This window comes from Phaenicophaeus curvirostris, chromosome Z, assembly GCF_032191515.1.
Source record: "Phaenicophaeus curvirostris isolate KB17595 chromosome Z, BPBGC_Pcur_1.0, whole genome shotgun sequence".
Classification (NCBI taxonomy): Eukaryota; Metazoa; Chordata; class Aves; order Cuculiformes; family Cuculidae; genus Phaenicophaeus; species Phaenicophaeus curvirostris.
Genome location: NC_091431.1, coordinates 60,827,861 through 60,845,117, shown reverse-complemented (window position 1 = coordinate 60,845,117; position 17,257 = coordinate 60,827,861). Strand labels below are relative to the sequence as shown.

General features: G+C 40.2%; 1 protein-coding gene across 2 annotated transcripts in view; it reads left to right on the top strand.

Moving 5' to 3' along the window:
* Nucleotides 1-17,257, top strand: part of GHR (growth hormone receptor) — a 130,166-nt gene that overhangs the window by 36,387 nt on the left and 76,522 nt on the right. For both annotated transcript variants that reach the window (XM_069880110.1, XM_069880109.1), the window contains exon 2: nt 12,909-12,993. The gene's annotated coding sequence lies outside the window, so the exon portion shown is untranslated. The remainder of the gene's footprint in view (nt 1-12,908; nt 12,994-17,257) is intronic.

The window sequence follows — 17,257 nt, the reverse complement described above, 5'->3', positions numbered from 1 at the left end:
TGAAATGATACTTTTATCTTTATAACCATTGTTGTCATTTTTCAGTCTGACTATGATAGATTCTTGCTGCCCTGGCAATCTAAATGCCATCCACTGTTCTGATTCATTATTTTTGGCAAGGCAAGGTACCATACACCAGAGTTACAGAGAATAAGTTGAATTAAAATTTGCCTGAAATACGCTTTTTGTAAAAAATAAGCAATATTTCTTTTCAAGATAACTTGGTTTTTATCTGCCTAGATCACTTGTTTTCATTCTGAGTTTGGTATTTTATTTTTTAAAATGGTATCCAGTTTTTATTTCCAGAAAACTGACATTATTTTTTCTTTATGCCCAGTACAGAACTGCTTCCAGAAATAACAACTTGTCAGTAATCTTTCCAAAGACTCACAGTGTAACAAAATGAAACAATTGATCCCTGAGTCTAGATTCTTAAACACTGACAAGATAAATTAGAGCTTCATTAAATTAATGATTCAGTAATTAAAAAGGAGGATTCAGAGGAAAGGCTTAGAAAAATTGATGATGTATAAATGAACTCTGCATTAAACTTACCATTAAGCAGAAGAACAATGAATCATAAATTGCATCTGTATAAATGCACATGCTTTCTGTGGGGAGACAGTAATTATTACACCCAGGAGCATTCTCTGCAGCATCTCCCACTCAGTTACTGTCAGCATCAATTAGTGCATTATGATGAAAACATCTGAAATGATCTGAGGTTAAAAAGAAAGACCTAAATCTCTTTGCTATAGGCTTTCCTGTTGTAAATAGTTTGGAGGCGTTGATAACTGGCAGCTTTTTTTTTATACAGAAGCAATCAGAGTTACAAACATATTAGTAAACACACCTTAGAAATGATAGAAAAGTAGCATACATTTTTTTTAATGATGTAATTTAACATCAAGTTATAAGTGTGTCATAAGGAAGTTATTAGAGATTATCTGATTTGGCATATGGTGAGGTCTTCAGGGCTCCCTTGTCATATCTTTGTACTGAAATGGGAAGAGGAAGTACTCTCCATTTCTTTTAATTTAAAGTGTTAAATGAGTTTATCTGATGTTCTTTTGTAATTACTCGGCATTTCTGTCACACGCTGTGTAACCAAACATGAGTGAACTGCTGAGAAGTACTTATATGTCATATTACATAAGTTTATCTATGTGAATACTTAAGTACATTTATATTCCTAATATAGTCTCTATTGGCTACAGACTGGAAACTAACTGAATCCTGCCATCAGTGGTGCTCTTGCCAACCCCTGAAAATTGGCCCCTTTGAATTCCTGAGTCTGATTTAAGATTGTTGATTTAATATTTTTAGAAGAGAGAACAAGCCTAAATCAGTGGAGAAGCAATTGGCTGAAAATGTGAATTGCACAAGATACATGTTCTCACTTGGCGCCTCAGGGAAAACATGCTTTGGAGGAATTCTACACCCCACTCCTGTGTTCATTTTGACCACCCCACCCCTGCAAAAAAAAAAAAAAAAAAGGTTCCTGCCACAGATACTTACTGTTCTGTGCTTAGCCACATGTAAATAAACCTTATTTTTTTATGCCGATGCTCTTGTATTTAGATTCCATTTTGAATCACATGGGCAGCATTTCCTAAAATGAATCAAAACAACTTAAAGAGGCGGTGTAGATGCAAAGTATATGCAAAAATCATCAGCAAGACTTAAAAAATAAATGACGGCCATGACGAGAACTCACCACATGAAATAGATGAGCAGTACAAACACATATCATATATATAGATCTCATAACATAAACATATGTATATGTGCAAGCCCATGCAATCTTAAGGAGGATAGATGGAGGGGTATGGATTAAGTGCTCAGATTCCTCAGAAGCCACACTGTGATGAGCGTGCAGGGAGGTATTCTGGAGCTGTCATCTTTTTTTCTTGATTTGAGTATTAGCCAAAAGCAAATGAGGACTGCTTATAAAATAGAACTGAAGAAAAATAAGAAAGGGACTCTACAGTATCATTGCTGTATAGGGGATGAGTTTGTGATATAGGAAATCTCTTTTGGATCTCTGTTGTCATGAGTGTTACAGACCATGCCATGTATAAACTTTGAGAACTCTCTAGATGAAATATTTTACTCTGAAAAAAAATGCTGAGTGCTTAGAGCCGAGAGCTTTAAAAGGTTTTTTTCTGATCTAGTAGATTTTTTCTTTTAATTTCAGATTCAAATTTTAGAAAGTAATAAGTATTTGAAAACATGGAAAAAGGAAGACTGAAATCAACAGATTGTTTCTTCTTAAGCAATTTCTAGAGTTTGAAAAAACACTATTAAAAATCATAGTGTATATGGCTTCTGTGGCCTTTTTAAACAGAGAGCTCTCTAACACTAGGGCTCTTTGTTATCCAAAATTGTGGAGGAGAGCTAGAAGATAAATAGATTTAAAGTACGACAATACACAAAGTACACATGTAGCTTACAAATAAATAATCCAGAAAACTAACGGACTGCAGTTGTAAAAACGACAACTAAAATTTGTATCTTATTGACTCTTTTTGCCTTTTTTTAAGATTGTTGTAGTGATGATAAGCCAAAATAAGATCAGTATTTAATGTTAGGAAATGCTTATTTTTAATGTGATTATTACATTCACTCATACTGCAGTAGTATTTGAAGCCACAAGTAACTCAGCAAGTTGCTGAGGAACAGCGAGAGCAGATGATGAGGATGCCTAAGGGAAGGAGCAGCCCAGGCTGGGCATCAAGAGTGGGTGGAGGGGCTGTTCAACCTCTTCAGCAATATGTGCATATGCACCTCCCACCTACACTTTTAACTCCTAGCTGACTTCAGTACCTTCCATCTTAGCAAATTTCTGCTAATTTCTTTCTTTTAATGCTAAATCTATTCACATGCATTCTTTGTTGATAGCAGCAGTCATGCTGACGTTGGAGCTGGACACCCAGAGGTGTAGGTTTTTGGCATTGCTCTCTCTGCATAGCCAAGTGATGTCCTGATGCCCTGACTCTGCAAAAGGGCTGAGGACTGCAAAGCTTAAAACGATCGAACTTCAGAAGTACAGGGAGAGGTCAGTCTGTTTTGCTGCATAGTTTTGGGCACTCACAAAGAGTTTTATTTCCTTCTTGTGTTGGGGAGATCTGACCCCCACAAAGCTGAAAGTGAACCTGTACACAGATAAATGTTAGCTTTCTGGGGAAACGGTAATGAGCAGTCAGTGAGGTGGAAAATGGAGTAGCTGTTTTGGGATATAAAAACAAACTGGGCTTTTTGGATTTGCTGCTGAGTGAAGAGAAGGTTGAGGAAACTAGCCACTATCTTAGTTCACAGGTAATGCTTTGGCTGAATTTGAGCTGTTTGTGAAACATGAAAAACCAGTCATCTAAGAATGAAGGTCATTAACAACCCTTGGGATAGCTGCCACAACATTTAATGGCCGAATTAAACTCAAATGTAGCAGTCATGGACATCAAGTAAATTTGTTGCTATCCCCTAAATGTCCTTTCTTTGTCCTGAAGAGTGGATTACACCGTTTCCAAAAGTGGAGAGGAAATGAGAGCCATAGAGGATTTAACTTTGCACAAGCTACATACTAAGGCAGCAGTAAGCTTAACACAAAATTTGTATCTCTGAATTTTTAAGCCCTGTGCTTTAAAGCACTAAATTGTTTATCCACTCTGCTGGTTAGTCATGAGCTTTTTTGGTCTAGTGAATTTTGCTTGTATTTTTCTGGATTAGCAATTTACCAGATCATCCCATACTTTTTTTTTTTTTTTCTTAGAACTCTGACAGTTTTGGCAAAATGCACTTAATAGGTGATTTTCTTAATATTCTGTATTTACTTTTTAGAAAAATGTTTTCTTCTGCCTTCTTACAGTCCTAGTTTAAAAGCTTTGTCTTCCCAAATCCTTTTTGTATTTTATTTGCATTTTAAAAAATGTTTAATCAGAAAAGAGTAGGAGATGGTGAAAGGAAAGGGAACCATGTTATTCAAAAGCCAGGTTTTCTGCTTTTGCAGAAAATCATCTGGAGCTGGCTGATCATAAGTCACCAATGGCATTCTCTCACAAAAAAGACATCTTTATACAGTAAGATGTATAAAGCTGAAAGAGAACTACCTAAGGTAATTCTTTCAGCTTAGCATTGATAGAACCTCAGATAGGCTGCTATTTCAGACTTCAGCTAACTGGAGAGAATCCAGAGGATAATCTGTGAGAATGATCAGTGATCCAGAAAACCTAGCTGAAAAATTGGTTTTGTTTTGTCTAGGGAGGAAGGGAAGTGCAGCAGTCTTTAGGTAGGTAAAAGACTATGAAAAATTGCAGGGAATAACCTGTTCTTCATTCTCAGGGGGAGGAGGGGAAGTAGTGGAATTGAATTATACCAAGAGTGACTGGTGGTACATATTAAAATAACCCTTCTAGTGTCAAGGGGAGTCATGTATTGAGATAAATTGCCAGGGGAAGCTGCAAAATCTTTGCAGGTCTTCTTTGGTCTTTAGAAAAATTCAGTAAGCAGAGATGAGGGTCAAGCAAGAATTGATTGACCTATCTGTGAAGAGTAGGAGTGGACCAGATGACATCTGCAATACTTGCACAGCCATGTTTTTTGTAGATCTGTTACACCAACTACTGTATCCAGTGAATTGTTTGTTAGAAAAGCAAGTTGAAGTGATGGAGATTATTATTTTTAATTCAGCCTCCAGTAGATTCGAGTTTTCACTTTATTTCAGCCTTGTAAAACATTTATTTTCCTTATTTCTATTCTTGATCCCTCAGTATATAGAAACATAGAATCATAGAATAGTTTGGGTTGGAAGGGACCTTAAAGATCATCTAGTTTCAGCCCCCCTGCCATGGGCAGGGACTTCCCACTACATCAGGCTGCCCAAAGCCCCATCCAACCTGGCCGTGAACACCTCTGGGGATGGAGTATCCACAGCTTCCCTGGGCAACCTGTGCCAGTGTCTCACCACTGTCATAGCGAAGAAATTCTTCCTAATGTCTGGTCTAAATCTGCCGTTCTCCAGTTCATACCTATCCCCCCCTCATCCTATCACTACAAGCCTCTGTAAACAGTCTCTCCCTTGCTTTCTTGTAGCCCCTTCAGGTACTGGAAACATGCTATAATATCTCCTCTGACCCTTCTCCAGGCAGTACAACCCCCCAACTCTCTCAGCCTGTCCTTATATGGGAGGTGCTCCATCCCTTGGATCATCTTTGTCGCCCTCCTTTGGACTCATTCCAACAGTTCTGTACCCTTGTAATGTTGAGGATTCCAGAACTGGCCACAATACTCCAGATGAGGTCTCACAAGAGAGCAAGTTTGCGGACGACACTAAGCTGGGTGGACGTGTTGATCTGCTGGAGGGTAGGGAGGCTCTGCAAAGGGATCTGAACAGGCTGGACCGCTGGGCTGAGTCCAATGGCATGAGTTTTAACAAGGCCAAATGCCGGGTCCTGCACTTGGGGCACAACAACCCTGTGCAGTGCTACAGACTAGGAGAAGTCTGTCTAGAAAGCTGCCTGGAGGAGAAGGACCTGGGGGTGTTGGTTGACAGCCAACTGAATATGAGCCAGCAGTGTGCCCAGGTGGCCAAGAAGGCCAATGGCATCTTGGCTTGTAACAGAAACGGCGCGACCAGCAGGTCCAGGGAGGTTATTCTCCCTCTGTACTCGGCACTGGTGAGACCGCTCCTTGAATCCTGTGTTCACTTCTGGGCCCCTCACCACAAGAAGGATGTTGAGGCTCTGGAGTGAGTCCAGAGAAGAGCAACAAAGCTGGTGAGGGGGCTGGAGAACAGGCCTTATGAGGAGCGGCTGAGAGAGCTGGGGTTGCTTAGCCTGGAGAAGAGGGGGCAGAGGAGAGACCTCATTGCTCTCTACAACTACCCAAAGGGAGGTTGTAGAGAGGAAGGTGCTGACCTCTCCTGCCAAGTGACAGGGGACAGGACAAGAGGGAATGGCCTCAAGCTCCGCCAGGGGAGGTTTAGGCTGGACATCAGGAAAAAATTCTTCACTGAAGGGGTCATTGGGCACTGGAACAGGCTGCCCAGGGAGGTGGTTGATTCACCTTCCCTGGAGGTGTTTAAGGCATGGGTGGATAAGGTGCTAAGCAGCATGGTTTAGTGTCTGATAGGAATGGTTGGACTCGATGATCCGGTGGGTCTCTTCCAAGCTGGTTATTCTATGATTCTATGAATAGAGGGGCAGAATCACCTCCCTCTACCTGTTGGCCACGCTTCTTTTGATGCAGCCCAGGACATGGTTGGCCTTCTGGGCTGCTAGCACACATTGCTGGCTCATGTTGAGCTTCTCATCAACCAGAACCCCCAAGTCCTTCTCTGCAGGGCTGCTCTCAATCACGTCATCTCCCATCCTGTACTAAAATCAGGGATTGCCCCATCTCAGGTGTAGGACCTTGCACTTGGCCTTGTAGAACCTTATGAGGTTCTTGCAGGCCCTCTTCTCCATCCCTCTGGATGACATCCCGTCCTTCCGATGTGGCAACTGCACAACTCAGCTTGTTGTCATCTGAAAACTTGCTGAGGGTGCACTCAATCTTAGTGTCTATATCATTGGTGAAGAAATTAAACAGCACTGGTGCCAGTATGGATCCCTGAGGGACACCACTTGTCATGGATCTCCATCTGGACATCAAGCCATTGACCACTACTGTCTGAATATGACCATCGAACTAGTTTCTTATCCACCTAATAGTCCACCCATCAAATCTATGTCTCTGCAATTTTAAAGAAAAGGATGTTGTGGGGGTCCGTGTCAAAGGCTTTACAGAAGTCCAGATAGATCACATCTATTGATTTACCCATGTCCAGGGTAAATATCTTCTATTTCATTAAAAAACAATCTAGTATTTGTAGCTTCTTCCAGACAGGAGTTCTTACGAGGTAAAACTGACTAATACATTACATACTTTTCTCAAGTAAACTGGGACTATCATCTTCATTATAAAAAGATGCCTTGGACTTCAAATAACATTTTAGGTCCATGCTATTTTTAAGTTTGTTAGTCTCTTAAGTGTGTACGTGAGAACTGGCTACAGTAATCCAGTAATACATCTTTCTTCTCAGCTTATACTTGGTATTTCCCTTTTAGTTTATGAAGAAAATTTCCCTTTTAAATTAACTGATATGTCAGCAAGAGTTTCAGCTAGTAGAGTTCTCGATTTCCAGCTGCCCAGATCTGAAAATACTTCATATAAACATTAACTAAACTGTTCTTCATAACATTCCACCAGCTCAAGTAGATAATTAACTGTAGCTGGGAATGTGGTGTGTTTCACACAGCCTCAATTCTGTTTCCTGGATACCACAAGAGCTATCTTATATGTCAAGTGAAATTGCTACCTCCTTAGAAAGTTTGGACTTCTTGTCTGTTTGCATCATTGACAATGCTGATGGTTTCTTTTATAACCAAAAGATGTGTATCAATTCCTGTCTTTGGTTTTGGACTCCAGTGCAGACCTCCTGAGCTATCCTGTCCACAAATTCACTTGTAAGCATAAAGCAGTGGAAAGCATAAATTCACCTTTCATCCTTACTAAGAGTGCCAAAACAAATATCAGTTGTTACTGAGCTCAGTGCTGCTAAGAAAATGTTCCGGTTATTGTTATGTGGAAGAGACAAAGACTGCCAAATCTGTAATAAAATAAGTGTGTTTCAGGGAATTATTTAAAACATGAAGGGCAAGATTTATTGTTAAACTCCTAAGGACGTGAAGGGCTTGACGGGGAAAAACAGGCTCTGATTTGGCACAAGAACATGACCCTTTGACCAGGTTATACTGGTGAGGCAAGTGGAAGGGTTAAAGGAGGAAAGCAAGTTAAAAGCCAGAGCTATATGAATAGAGGAAAAAAGGGAAAGGTGCTGAAAGGTTCTGATGGATTTTGTTAGTGTTTCCTTGAATGAATTTTGGGAATTCCTGTGCAGAAAGAAAATTGGTGATAGAAGTAATGAGTTCACAGTAGTAAACAGGTATTTCAGCTGAGGATTTGAAACCTCGTTGTATTAGAGAAGTAGAGATTGGAGGTAAGAAGCTTGAACCTAAGAAGGATCATCAGATATCTTGGATTGGAAGGGACCCATAGGGGTCAGCAAGTCCAGCTCACTCTCCCTGCTCCTCACAAGGCTACCTAAAACTAAAGCATATGACTAACCACATCATCCAGGTGCTTCTTGAACTCTTGAGAGGCTTGATGCCATGATGAGTTCCGTGGGAGCCTGTTCCAGTGGCCAACCACCCTCTCAGTGAAGAACCTTTTCCTAATGTCCAATCTGAACTCCCCCTGATGCAGCTTCCCTCCATTCCTTATGTCCTGTCACCAGAGAGAGGAGATCAGCATCTCCCCCTCTGCTGCCCACCTTGAGGAAGCTGTAGACTGTGATAAGGGCACCCTAGAGCCAAGCTGAACAAGCCACCCTTCTCCAAGCTGAACAAGCCAGTTGAGCTCAGCCACTTCTCCTAAGTCCTGCCCTTGAGACCTTTCCCATCTTTGTCACCCTCCTCTGGATACACTTGAATAGTTTGATGTCCTTCTTACACTGAGGAATCCGAAACTACACAGTACTGGAGGTGGGGCCACACAAATGCTGTGTAGAGTGGGACAGTCATCTCCCTTGACCGGCCAGTTACACTGTGCTTAATGCACCCTAGGTTTGCACTTTGGGCTGGTAGGACACCCTAGTGATTCATATTCAACTTACCATCAAATGGATGGCATTAATTGATCAGAGAAATGTTTTAAAAACATATGAAGAGCTCATTTTTTTTTCCATTCGAGATAAATATTTTCAAATCAGGTTCAGGAGAAAGATTGGGATCCTGAGCAAGTGCCATGCATCACAATTGATGCAGACTCAAGAAGCTAATAAAACACATATCAGATACAATCAGAATAAAATCAGGCAAATTATGGGTTGTATTCCTATGAGCTTGGTTGTAAAGGAGTTGTTTAACTGGATGTGGAAAGAAGTAATATACAGGAGGAATGAAGAGAAAATCAAGATTTCTGAGACCAAATTTTACAAGCGTAAGTGCTCTGGAAATAGTTTATCACAGATCATAGAATCATAGAATAGTTTGGGTTGGAAGGAACCTTAAAGATCATCCAGTTCCAACCCTTCTGCGATGGGCAGGGACACTTCCCACTAGATCAGGCTGCCCAAGGCTCCATCCAACCTGGCCTTAAACACCTCCAGGGATGGGGCAGCCACAACTTCCCTGGGCAACCTGTGCCAGTGCCTCACCACTCTCATGTGCATACTCTTATGCATCTGTTGGTAGCCCAGCATAACTGCAGGGGCAGGACTTCTAAAGCAATCTGTTAGGACTTGTGAATCCAGGGCATGTTTCTGCTTAGAGATAATCCATTCTTTCTCAGTGACCCGTGTAGTCATAGGATGTCCATAGTTTAACCTCCTTCTTCCAAAGCTTGTCATTTTTATTGTCCTCTATTTGTCTGCTGCCAGCAACTTCTAAGTTACCTATCTAAACAATGCAGAATCATGGAATGCAGGATCATTGAGGTTGGAAGAGATCCCTGGAGATCATGTAGTCTAACCTGGCTGCTCAGAGTAGAGTTTCATCAACGCAGTTGCCCTGGGCCATGTCCAACTGGCTTTTGAATATCCCCAGAAACAGAGGCTCCCCTGCCTCTCTGAGCAACCTGTTTGATCTCCCCAGTGAAAAAAGTTGTTAGTGAAGGTATTATATTAAACAGTATTAACCCCATGTTACTTCAGTAGTGACTAGCCTTCAGCTGGACTTCGTGCCACTGATTGAAACCCTTTGAGCCTGTTGTTTCAGCCAGTTTTTAGTCTGCTTCCCTGTCCACTTACCTGGTTTGTACTTCATCAGTTTGTCAATGAAGATTTTACATGAGGCAGTGTCAAAAGCCCTTCAAATTTTTTTTCACAGCGTCATAGATGCTCTTTTGAAGACCAAAAGATCTTTTGGCACAACTGGGTCCACCTCATTTCTGGTTTATTATTTTTTGACAGGTTAACATGGAACATGCTGAGGAGATATAATGGGCACAGATATTCATATCCAAGACAAGGCAGTGATGAGCCTGGTTCTTTCTCAGAAGGCTGGAGCACCTCCCATACAAGGGTAGGCTGAGATAGTTGGGCTTGTTTAGCCTACAGAAGAGACAGCTTTGGGAAGACCTTATAGCAGCCTCCTAGTCCTTAAAGGGGGCCTAGAGGAAAGCTGGGGAGGGGCCCTTTATCAGTGACAGGAGGAGAGGTAATAGTTTAAAGCTGAAAGAGGAGAGATTTACATTAGATAGTAGGAAGAAAATTTTTACTGTGATGGTAGTGAGGCACTGGAAGAGGTTGTCCAGCGAAGTCATAGATGCCCCTTCCCTGAAGTGTTCAAGACTAGCTTAGATGCGGTTTTGAGCAGCCTGATATAAAGGAAGGTGACCCTGCCCATGACACGGGGTTTGGAACTGAGTGATCTTTAAGGTCTCTTCCAACCTAAGCCGTTCTATTATTATATTCTACAGTTCTATGATAGTATGGGAAGAAAACTAGTCCTGGATGGGCCCTAACTTAACTTAGAGTTCAGTCCTTCCATTTTCCGCATGGGTTAGAAAAAACGAAAGTGTTTTGGATAAAATATATGTCTCTGAAAAAAACTCACTTGTGTAGTTTATTCACACAAATCTATGTTCTGCTTTTTCTGAAGCTGCAGTTTTTCCAAGAATCATTGAAAAGGTGGCTGATTGCCATTTAAACATCTCGCTCATTACCTTATGTGCAGTGCTGCCTCTTTTTCACACATCATGAAGTGTTAGACCCAAGTGCAAATACAACTGTTTTCGTGCTTGTGTGACTTGTTCTAAACTGCAGTATTGCAAATAAACAGTGTCACTGCATGCAGTCTCTGTGCTATCACCAGTTGCTACCAAGAGTGAAACAAAATGTTCTGAGTACAATTAGGTAATCAAAAGTTAGAACATTTGCCTTTTGTTGCCCATAAAGTAGCTAAGAGGTCTTTTCTGCTGTTGAGCAGGATTTCAAAATATTTTGGAAGCGCTACTGGAATGATTTTCCCTCTCCTATTGTAGTAGGATTCTGACTTTTTCACATCGAGATCATTTCCACTTGCTAGTACCCTACAGTGTGTTTTGAAACAGGAATTTGTCAGTAGTCCTTGGTGGCTCACTTCAGTCAACAGCTGCCTTAGACTTTACAACTTTGTTTCAGTCTAAGTTGTCCCTTTATTTTTGGAAAAAGGAGTTGTGGCTCACTGGTCAATTATTCTCTCTGAAATTAAAAGTTATTTTGAAAGTAAGCAATTAAAGTAATGTAAGACTGCTAGCAAAATTATGTATAAGTGGGACAGACAATCAGTTAGATCCTCAGCCTGATAAAATGTCAGCAGGCTTTTTCTGAAAAGTGAGATATTGGAAGTTGGCTCTGCATATTATGGGGTAGATTAGGTGAAGACTTGCTATGTGTGGACCTATCTAATTTTTTAATTTCATATTGTGAACCAGGAGAGAACCCTGCTTACCAGTTTCACTATAGGTAACCACACATAGGGTGATTTGGTTTTTAACATTCATTGCTATTGCACGTTATTCTTGGTTTTTGCATGGAAAATCCCTTCTATTATTTTCAAATGTCTGTTTAATTTTTCTCTCTGTTCAGTTCATTATTTTTTTTAGTTGGGTTTTGTCTGGTTTTCTTTCTTTTTTTTTTAAATTTTTTTTACTATGAACACGGAGCTGATATTTAGTCCATTGCACTGAAGAAGGATTCCTGAGAAATATTAAGTTTTCACTCACAATCTGTCCGATTTTGTTTCCAGGTATTTGTTGTTTAGGGATCTCCATACATTTAAATAATAAATGTAAAAGGAAGAAGATTCTGTCGGTACAAGTGAAGATTCCTGCTGCTCCATCTTAAACCAATGCTAAAACTCAATCAATGAAAATTCTCTTAAAATATTAATTTCTTCTTGTTAAGGCTAGGGCAGTGTGGCCCTAGGCATTTGGTGTGAATTTGTACAGCATTTCGTTATATGCTCTTTGTGGGGTTTTGCAGACTACTTTCTTTTTCTGGTTATTTAAGGACCTTGATACTGTGAAATCTGGTCGTCTTTTCAGAGTACTATCCACTAGAAATAAAATTATTATGAATTATTTAATTCCTAGGAGCACCACAGCTGACTTCTTAAAAGACTTTGAAAAGCTGACTTGCATCCTTGGGGAGAAGTAACTTTCGATGTTCAATTAGTATTGTTTTTATTTAAGTATAGAAGTACTATTAATTCAAAACCATTTTAGTGACGCTGCCTTGCCAAATATCATGGGAGTGATAATGTGCTTAGGAATTCTGAACATAACAAATGACCTACTTTATTTTTTTTAACAGCATGCCATCTTCCTGAGACTTACACAATGTCCTTTTAGAGAGAAAGAAAATGTTACATTCTTTATAAGTTACTGCAGTGTATTTTTTTGTCTAGTGTAGTAATAGTGAGGTACTACTCTGGTAGTATCAGTTTACCCCGGTAATTCAGAGTTTGCTTCTAGTCCAGCTGATTTCCACCATGGATGTGCACTGAAAATGAGTCTTGGTCAGTCACCCTGACTTCTCTTTGCCATTTAAATCTGCATCCATGCGTTCTAATGTCAAGATTAGCACGGAATCCTGCAGCTTGGCAAGAGCCCTCAGTGACACAAGAAGTTTCAGGCAGCCGCTGTTTGAGTGAGAAGCCCAGGTGCCCCGCTCAGAGCCATCATGCAGGCTGCCCAGCTGGTGGCCTTTCCCAGGGAGGGACAACAGTGCCAGGACACCCATTTGGATTTTATGTCACTTTCCCACTGCTGTTGACCTTTGCTGTTTCAGAACTCATCTCATGTCTCTTGTTTCCTCTGGTTTTGTGTAGGTGCTGGGATGGCTGGAGAAGGTCGCGTTTTGCAGTTGAGCTGAGGAAGGCGTGAAGCATCATCCATCCCCTGCTGATATTTGAGGTAGCGTGATAACTTTTATCCTACCTGCAAGTGACTTTGTTATGAATGTTGGTTAAGCAGAACAATCAATAGTATCCTGTAGCGCTCTGCAGATAATCCTCACAGATACCACAATCTGTTCCTACAGAGGGTGATAACAATAATATACAGTATACAGAATTCTGACTGGGATCCAATCATTATATTTTATTACCCCAAACTATACATATTTGAATTAAGGTTGTCAAATTCAATCTCAATATAAATTGATGGCTTCAAGACCATTTCTACCAATCATTTGTAGCCAGCATTTGAGACAAAAGGCTTGGTAGCTGGTAGAAGTGCTTAAAAGCCATTTTTCCTCATCAGAGGAAAATTATTACACTGTATTTTAATGAACCATTTTTCATGTATCATGTTACTTAAAGTATTAATTGACTGACTTTTTAAATGCACAATATTCAAACAAATGGAGAGAAAGAAGTGCATATATTTCTAGGGAGAGGGAGAACTTGAAAATGCATATCGGAGCATTGTAGATAAGACATCTAGTCTGAATGTGTGTGTTTGGCCTAATTCATATCTGGAGTGTGTTACTGAAAGCTTAATCAGATTACAGTGGGGTAAATTTGAATCAAACATCATAGAAATACACTAAGGTATAAGGCGATTGCTCATGCTGTGGAACTGGAAAGCTGTTATCTAGCATTAAATGACTGTATGAGACTTTACAGCTGCTATCTGTGTACTCTAACAGTTTTATGAGGCTTAACTGGCTTTTCACGCCTAAGTGTACACAAATGTAATGTTATTAAATAGAAGAGAAATTCTACAGCCTTTTTGCTTTTCTTGCAATACAGTAGGTGAAACTTGCCACTCTATGTCCATATTTTTAACGTTTGGAAATCCACATGATGGAACTCTAGATACATGCATCATAGGATGAATCTCTGCTTGGGAAACTTGGCTAAGGTTATACCATTTCTGCTGAGAAAATAAGGTCAGGAGAGTGAAAAGTTACTTGTAGAAGTGTTTGTAAAGTAGCTGTAACTTAGAGTCATTAGGGAGTTCCTCAACCACAGCGCCTTTGTTGTGGTTTCTGTACCTTCTCATATAGAGTTAAGCACACATGAAAAATAATTTATTAATGGCTTCTTTCATTTTATAGCTAAAATGTGGCAACACAGTACTGCTTCCCTTGGCTGCTCTGTTCCTGTGGCTTTCTGTGCCCAGTGAGACCCTTGATCCCTGGCTAAGCTGCCCATTCCAGATTCCTGTGTGAGCAGTGGTGTGAGAAGGATGCCCAGCACTGGCAGCGTGCACCTTTGGACATGGAGCCTGGCCTCACTTCTGAGCTCCACCATGGGCTCACTGAGGGGTTCTGCCACCGTCTGTAACCTTGTTGTGTTTAAGATTCCTATTTGTAAATGAAGGCTAGTAATTCTTAATTTCTAGGAGGGACCACAGCATCCCGATCCTGAGGACACGCTGTTACTCACACAGCACCTGTCATATTTGTTGTGACATTGACACTGTGTTACTAGGAAAGAGCTCAAACCCTTTGCACTTAAGTGTGACCTTGGCCTTAGGAGTTGATAGTGGATTCCTGGTGGTAAAAATAGTTTCTGTGGTGCTTTCTTACTTGGTATTTTCCACTAACACGAGATAATGAACATTTTGGCACAGGGAAAAGCAACTAACTTACAGCAAGGATAACATGATCACAGGGGAGTGGAGATACCTTGAAAATTACATGTCTGTAATTTGTATTACCTATGCCAAGTTAGTTTTAAATTAAGGACTGGAAATGTGATAATTGTGTCCGTACAGGCCACTTAATGGCTGAGCCTTTATAAATTTACCTTCCAAAACACATTTGGCAGTACCAGCCCTAGACTCAGTCTGGAGGCTTTACTGCTCAGCTCTTCTGCGAAATTGAGACATTTAATGCATTATGCACAGTGAGAAATATTCATCTGCACATTTTCTAGACTGCAGTTAATGGTGTTCTACACTATAAATGAGGGGTTTGTTTATCCTAAATGAATGTAACGCATTCTTTCCTTAAAAATCCAACAGATGCCTTGTTATTTCAAATTTAGGGTATTGAAAGTGACCCATAGATGTGGCAAGAGTAATTTGTGCCTCATTGACATTTACAGTCCCAGTGGAAGATAACGCATGAGGCACATCTTTAAATAGATTTTGATGTTGCTAGTAGTTCTGCTGAATATGCTGGAAAAAAATTAAATATCTGGCCAAAAGTAGCAGAGATGTTTATAAAATAACTACTGTAATATATTCCATTAACCGTAATTTCTTTTCCTATTAACATTTGTCCTGCTGCAAGGTCAGCACACCTCTCTGTCCTTTAAATAAAGCTCTGCTAAATTGTTAAATGCTTTGTAATACAATGTACAGACTGCAGAAACCATTTGTGGTGCTGAAAGAGCCTTAGAAAAGCTAAGAGTATGGGGAAAAAATTGACTGTGATCTGTTCTTCCATCATTTGGGAAGACTTATAGGCACACAAGAGCTTCTTCTTTTCAACAGTCCTTTAAATTCAGGGAAGACCTTGCCTTCACTGAAAATGTCAGGGTGTGTATATCGTCTTGGCAATAAATGTATTCATCGGTTTAATAAGGATGTGCTGTAATACCTTTGTCATTAGGCAACTTGTTGGTCATGTTAGGCTACCACAGACTGCGTGTCCACCGTTTGTGAGTTGTGACCACTAGTTTGTGACTGGGATCAGATCCAAATCTTTCAAACAATAGTGTTATGAATAGATCAGAGACTTATATACTAAACAAAAAACCCCCAAACACTCTATCCGTTTTTTTGTTGTAGCCTTATGGCTATTCTTCAAACTTTTGCAGATCAGTTCATCATACAATTTCAAGGGTTTGCTCCTTAGCAGTTAGTAATACAGTCATCAGTAGAACAATTTAATTTGCTGTTAAATAACATGAGTTAAATTCTACTGCCATTGAGTCATATGTTACTGCAGATTTGAAATAAAAATTAAGATGCAGTTTGAACAAGTCTGGCAAAGTCAGGGATTATGTCCTGGCAAAGTGCTACAGGCAGTCATATTTTATTAACTACTGTGCATAAAGTAGAAAGGAAACTAGAAATTTAAATATCAAAATATACTGTGCAAAGTATCTACTTAATCGTCTTTTTTTCTTTTAAATATAATACTCCGTACTCTTTAGTAGCCACTTCTATGCTTGCTCTTGTTTCTGAGTAAAGTGTTTCATAAATATGCTGTTTGATAATTATTTGTGAAAAATGCATTTTCTGAACTGAGTATACTACACTGAACTGGTGAGAAGAATCAGTAGAAAAATCTGTGGAAAGCTATCCTCCCACACGTGGCACAGCAAGCTTTAAAAATACACTCCAGCAAATCAAGTCTGTAGCTAATATTGTAGGGTTTATTGTGCTTGACTAGTAAAAATATGTCCATGTGGGCCAATCTTTGCTGTAATATGTGGGAAGTAAATCTGGATTTAGGAAAAGGTAACCTCAATATTCCCACTTAGCTGCAGTGATCCCGCTGTTAGTTGAGCAACATCAGAGTATCTTGCCCCATCCACCCGTGGTGCTCACTCCCAGACAAAGCAGCTCATCCCTTTCACCTGGCTTTGCAAGCAACCCTGCTCTGTACATCTCTTTCCCTCATGAAAGCAGTTGTCCTACTGTTATCACCAGCAAAGGTCAAGAAGTAGGAAAAAGGAAAGGAGGGGAGCAAGGAACTGGAAAAATAGAGCTCCCCATATCTCCCCGCAGTGTTGGCAGAGGGAGGAAGCCAAGCTCCCCTTTGGCCTGTGGCTGACAGAAAAAGCTGTGAGAGGTTCAAGCAGCCTGCACAGCTCTAAAAACCAGTTCTCATCTCCTCCAGGCAGAGGCAACACAGGCTGGATGGCATCATTTCATGAGCTAGATCTGATCTATGAAATATGTGCCATTAATGAAAACCTATATAAAGAATCCAATTTTTGTTAAAGAGAAGACGTGCTAGCCCTCTTTTTCAGGTATTTCTCTGTAGAGCTGTGCCACCATCTCTATTAATTTGTGCTGCTACAGCTCCCAGTAACAGCTGCTTGTTACTATATCTGATGACTTCCAGGCATACCAATAAATAAAATGTACTACTACTCCCATCAGGACACATTCTTCTTGGAAAAAAATAGCTTTTGAGTTGTTTCAAATAAGCTAGTCGCTTAAAATATTACACACCACATGGTACAAGTTTCATTTCTGTAGCATGGTACTAGAT